Below are 6636 nucleotides of genomic sequence, written 5' to 3'. Positions count from 1 at the left end.
TTGATATGAATGATGTTGGGCAAGCGTTGCATTTCATATTCCCTATTTGATTGAGTTGTTTTAAGGAAACCAAAGTACCACAAAACTCTTTCTTTCAATTCTCTAAGCTTGGTGATTTTCAATTGAACTTATGCCTCGGATTTTAAAAATATTTGCATAGTTCAACAAATCATTTTGGACTGTTATTTTCAAAAAAAAATCTTTCCATGAAGGTCGTTTACAAATTCGGCTTATACTTCAAAATCTTTATTTGAGTTTTCAAATTGAGTTTGGATTTTGAAATCAATTGAATTTTCTTACCCTTGGGCTTCTATCACATTTGCAGGGCACATAGGTGGTTGGACTTTTATTTGTGCTTGTTATTGGCATATCAACTTATTGAGGGGCATTGTGTGTGCTAAAATTTAATCCTTGCATTATGCTCAATTAAACCTTGTATAGATAAGACAAAAATCTCGACCCATATATCTTTTAGAAAGACTTTGTAGTTGTAGTTGAGTCGTTGAAAATCCCTTTTTGGATCTACGCTGTGTAGCCTAGTTAAGTTACTATAAAATGTAAGTCTAGGCATGTATAAAGTAGTCGAGTTGTTGTAAGCCCCTTTGCAGTTTCAAGTTTCACTTACTATTTGACTTCAATGTGTGGAGATACTTTGGGAGTAGATATAGTAACCTAAGAGACAGGAGAGGGGGGGGGGGGGGGGGAGAGGGGGGGGAGGAGGAGGAAGTGAAAGGGAATGTAAAATACTTGTTTGTGTTAGTGTGCGCAATGGAAAGTGTAGTGTAAAGTATTTGTTTGTGCTAATGTGCACAATGGAAAATATGGTGTAAAGTGCAGATAAATTATTTATTAAATAAAATATTTTGATATGTCTGACTTTCAAAAAATTAAATTAATATTAGTTAATAAATAAAATAAATTAAATATAGCAATTAAATAAATACTTATTTTTATATTATTAAAATTGTAATTTTATAATATCTAAATATGAAATAATTATACAAACATTGTACTACACAAACATTGTAATAATAAAAATAAAAATAATACAAATATAACTCAATCACTTATTTAATATAAAAAAATTACAATTGTATATACAAAAATACAACAAAAAAAATATTGTCAAATTAGGGTGGATTTAGTTCCTTTTTTTAGCCTTTTTTATTGTCAAATTAGAAGTAGGGGTTTAAGGTTAAGGGTTTGGGGGTAAAGTTGAGTTCTTAAAAATATGGCTCGAGGTTAGGTTGAGTATTTAGAAACTCCACTTGACCCAAACATTAAACAAAGTTAAATTATTTTAAAAGGAACGAAAGAAAATAAAAATAAATTATTATTTTTAATTATACTTTATAATTAAAAAATAAAATTGGGAAGTAATTAAATACTAAGTATTGCATAATGAAAAAGTCCCAAATATGAATATAAAATAAAAAAACAGAAAAATAAAATTATAAAAAAAATAAAACAGAACATAAATAATAACAATAGTTATTTAAAAAGAAAAATTAATAATAATAATTATTTAAAGCGAGTTACTGTAGCTCGTCTTCCTAGCTCAGCTAGTGAAACGAATAACAGAGGTTGCAGCGAGTGGAACGAATAACGAAGGTTGCAGAGAGGGGAGAGAAGTCGTCGGTGCAGGGGACGATGAGAGGAAAAGAGTCAAGCGCCGGGGAGAGGTCGCAAAGGGGGTGACAGAAATTGCCGAAGGTTGCGAGCGAGAGAGTAGCCAGAGAGGCCGTAGAGAGGGGAGAGAAGTCGTCAAAGGTCGTTGGTGCTGGGGACGGCGAGAGGAAGGGAGTCGAGCGTTGGAGACAGGTCGCACAGAGGGCGATTGAAATCGCCGAAGGTCTGTCGCGAGCGAGAGATAAAAAAAATTTCTCCGAAGCCCTCGTTCGACATAGCCTTCCTTCCCTACAGCCCGATCCCGATGTAATTGAGAGAGGGAAAGTGAATTCAAAGCTCACCCCTCTGAATTCACTTTCCCCCTGCACTTACGCTATGCATTAACAACTTTTGGCATATTTTACCTAGAGCCTAAATTTGGATTGTGAACTACTATAAATCATTGTATCCTTGTGGTTTTCCTATTTGCCCTGTATTTTAATTTGACACGTATTTAAAAATGGATCATCCAAGAAGGAAAGATTGCACTAAGAATGGCCATAAGAATTAAACATTTTTAAAAATTGATATTTATGCAACAAATCTATTCAGCCACACATCTAGCTTTGATCCTTGCTTGACCCTTTCGTAATGTTAGTATTCATCGTTTAAAAAGGGGGGGTTAGTACACATGACTCAGACATGATCTTCATGTGCATTATACAATTCATGTCCTGGTATCGTTAGGGAGCGCCGAAATTCATGTCATGTACATGAACATACATGACTCAGGAGTTCATGTCCCAAGAGTAAACGGCGAAAAGTGCTTTCCGCCTGATTTTGAGAATCATCTACATGACTCTCGCGCGGGGCTCTCTCTACCGCACACCCTCTCTTTCATTGCATTCCCGCAACCCTCTCTCGTCTCCATTCCTGCAACCCTCTCTCATTCTCTGCTCCCTCTCTCGTCTCCATTCCCGCAGCCCTCTCTCGTCTCCATTCCCGCATCCCTCTCTCATTCTCGCAGCCCTCTCTCATTCTCTGCTCACTCTCTCATTCTCTGCTCCCTCTCTCATTCCCGCAGCCCTCTCTCAGCCCTCTCTCATTCCCGCAGAGCACGGGAGGTCGAGCATCTATTGTAGAGCTTCTTGGCCTCCCTCTCTTCTCCCTCTCGGCGTACTGTCGGAGCACCGCCTCTGTCGGCATTGCCTGCCGCCATCGTCGGCCGTCGCCTTTGCCTACTAGCCCGTCCCTGTCACCATCGCCGTTGCTCGTTGGCTCGCCGCTGAGGAAGACGAAGATGTTTAATTTTTCCTAAGTTAGGAAAAATTAAACTATCTTCATAAAAATCATTAATTTATAATTTTTATTTATAAAATAATTATTTTTATTTTATAATTACTATATTAAAATAATGATTTAATAGTCATAATTAAAATATTGTTAAAATAAATATTTGATAAATTATTTTGGCATAATTATCTGATTGCTATAGTTAATTAAACCAATGGTTTTAAATTTTGTGATAATATATTATTAATTAATAATACATAAAATATATTATGTATAAATATATAGTGTGTTAAAGTTATGATTAGATCAATTTTTTTCTCTTAAATTATTCATTTTTAGGTTAAAGTATATCATATGTTATTAATAAATTAATAACTCAACGTATTACTTTCATTTTTTTATTTATAACGTTATTTATTTATTATTTGTAATTAATCATATACGTATTTCATTGGCTAATGTAATTACCATATTAATGCACAATAAAATATCTAATTCAATTAATAAATATATTAATATATTTAATTATACATTAAATAACTTATTCGTGTAGTAATAATGGTTGTTTTACCTAATTTGGGGTTTAAGGATTATGTTGTAATTAAGTGCACTGTAAAGGTTTAGAGATTCTCTTGTTTTTTATGTTTTTCTCATGTTGGGGCACTAACAATGGAAATTGTTTTCGAGTGCACATGAAGTCGTCAATACTAACACCAAGTGCGAAGATGATCTTCATGTACATGACTGACATGATCTTCATGTTGGACATGAACTTGAACTTGAAAATCTATTTGGGGGACTAGGCCCCCCCCCCCCCCCCCCCCCCAAAATGAAGAAAACGAAAAGAAGAATAAAGAGCACGAACCTCCTCCCTGTTAATGGTGGGTTGGTTCTCTCGGAGGCTCCGTGCCAAGTACAGTGTCTGTACTGCAGCAAGTGGCAACAGTGCTACAGTAAGGGCAACCAATCTTGCACCTCTGCAGCAAGTGGCAACAGTGCTACAGTAAGGGCAACCAATCTTACACCTGTCCACCCACTCCGCCTTTCAAGAATTTTGATCCGAAAGCAAGGCGTGAAAGCTTTTCCCCTGCTAATGGAAAATCTGCGGCAACGAGACGATGGACCAGACACCCTCCCTCTCCCCTTCCATCCCTCACTAACCACCGTAGCAGATACCCATTACCTGTGAGGTCCCATTTGAAGTAGCGATCGTGATTTGACTCCATTAACAGGCACATCAATTACAATCGCCGCCCAGACAACAAAGTATGCATTGAAAAGCCCGATCAACATCGCCTTCCATCTATGTGCTTCGTTGACTGCTTCTCGCCTCTTCATCGCTTTCCACTTAATAAACACGCCCACCCACCATTGAATTATTTAACCAGAGAATCAAACTTTACATCACGCATTTCAATGACAAAATCATACAAGAACTGAATGAAAGAGAAGAGTATGGGACCATCTCAAGCTCCGGCATTCTCCGAGCTCCTTGCTCCCATCAAACACAGACAAGAAAATACACCGGCCCCCCACACCCGTACGATTACAACGACTCTTATAGGGACGGTTCCTGGCTTGCCACGTCAATAGTCGTAACTGTTCCCGCTCTCGGAATCTCTTTTCTCTGTTTTTTCTTAAAATTTTGCTTTCTTGGCTGCGTTCCAGGCCCACAAGATGAACTGTTGCAGGATCGTAAGCCCACAGCTGACATTGCTAGGCCGGAGGTTTTAATATCTTTTATTTACTAAAAAATAATAATATTATTTGAGTGGTATGTTCTGTTTTTTCCTCTTTTCGAACAGTCCACGTGTCTCGTTGCCAGCCATCCATCGTCGGAAAAGGAAAAGCGAAAAGGAATCACGCCTTTGCAGGGTGGGACCCATTAAAGCGAGCTTTTTCTTAATGAAATCCATGGAGATAGGAGCGGAAGCTTCCGAGGGTGTCCACCTTTAAGGAGTGGCACAATCGGGCGCTTTTGGTAACCGTGGTCCACGAACCCTGTAGTTGTTCGTTTGTGATAGTTGTCGGGGAATATTCTCTGTGACTCTGTGACAAGAAAATACATACATAAATCGTGGTCTGCGGATCGCCCCCACCACTTTCTTCAACAAAACGCCATCGGCAGCCGATCGTTTGTGTTGGGGGGATGACGCAGTATTACATGTAGGGGTGGCATCGAATCGAGTTAATTCACAAACAGCTCGAACTCGGCTCGATAAATCCCAAACTCAAATTCTTGAACTGAATTCGAGTTCAAACTCAGTCTCATTTAAGTAAACAAGCTAAACTTGAGCGAACCGCCGTTCGGTTCAGTGGCTCTCGAGCTTTCTCGTTACTTAACGAGTAATTTCAGAGAATCAACGAATAAGGGTTTTTGGAGGCTTTCTATCTTCAGGCTTGATTTTGACTATGGACTTTTTATCTTTGGTTTTTGGTTTCGGGGAATCAACGACAAAATTAAAGGAAAATCAGAAGGAAATCACTTATGGCGATGCTAAGTTAACTCGGCTGGATCTTTCCCTAGTCCAAACAGAGGAAGAAGAGGTTTGCAATCTGCCCCTTTAGGTTAGTTTTCGTTTTTGTTTGATTTCTTCCTCGATCTCTATTTCTTCGTCATCAATTAACTTTCTGTAACTACAGAACAACTTACAGAGGTGAGCAGAGCCTGTTGAAAAGTTACAAAAGGGAAGGAAACTCATTTGCCCATCTCTCCTTTCTCTCTAGGATAAAGGTGCTTGCGGGCAAATGAGCTTGTTGATGTTTCTCCCTCTTCTTCCGACCGCTAAAACCAAAAGCCCTTGTTTTACAACTTATGATGCTTTGATGTTTTTTGTTTTTTTTTTTGCTCCAATAAATACCACAAACCTGAAAAAAAACCCTAATTTAATTTTTGCTGCTACTTGTGAAATGGAGGTGAATGGGAATGGATCAATTGATGGTTTCCATGGACCAACAAAGCCAACCGCATCTGCCCTTCTAACAGATCTCTATCGAATTCGGTTAAAATTATTGGACTCGAGTTCGATTATAAGTTTAGGCTCGAGTCTAGGCTTTGTTCGAACTCAAATGCGAAATATTTAAATCAAACCCAACTTGAACATAAGGAGGTTCGAGCTCAGCTTAACTTGATACCACTCCTAGTTACCTTTTATCGTCAGTTTATTTTAGATTCAATTATTATTATTATTATTTTTATTGTTATTATTTATTTACTTTCTAATTTAGTTTTTGTATTCATTATTAAAACATTTTTTATTTTGTAATAATTTTTGCCTTCTTTGCTTTCTATATTTTAAATTTTTAGTTTTTATTTATTTTAAATTCAGATTTTATTATTGATTTTTTAATTTTTTATTTATCGTTATATTTTTTACTTCAATAATTTATTATTTTATTTTCTTCTTGAATTTAGTTATTTATTTATTTTTATTATTCTTAAATATAATTTTTTTATATAAATTTATTCGACCCGAATTCTAATCGAGCTTTTATCAGGGATTTTTAGGTCGATTTGCACGAATCATCTGCCCAAGCAGATTAATTTTTTTCACTGTGGAGTCATGTGAAAAGGAAACCAAATCTTCCTTTTCTTTTCTTGTGGTTTTACAACGTCCTGAAAATCTGACACGTCAACAATTCTGGTCCACGTAGTCAGACACGTCGGTGTGGTTCGGCTTGCCGGCCCTCCCGAAGCTATAATAGTAATAGCCAGCCTTCGTTTGTACTCTGCCT

Source organism: Aristolochia californica, unplaced genomic scaffold (assembly GCF_029961685.1).
Source record: "Aristolochia californica isolate CCGP_79_NKW_82.1479 unplaced genomic scaffold, dmAriCali1.0.hap1 SCAF_3, whole genome shotgun sequence".
In the NCBI taxonomy this organism is placed as follows: domain Eukaryota; kingdom Viridiplantae; phylum Streptophyta; class Magnoliopsida; order Piperales; family Aristolochiaceae; genus Aristolochia; species Aristolochia californica.
Note: the sequence above shows the minus strand (reverse complement) of the source record.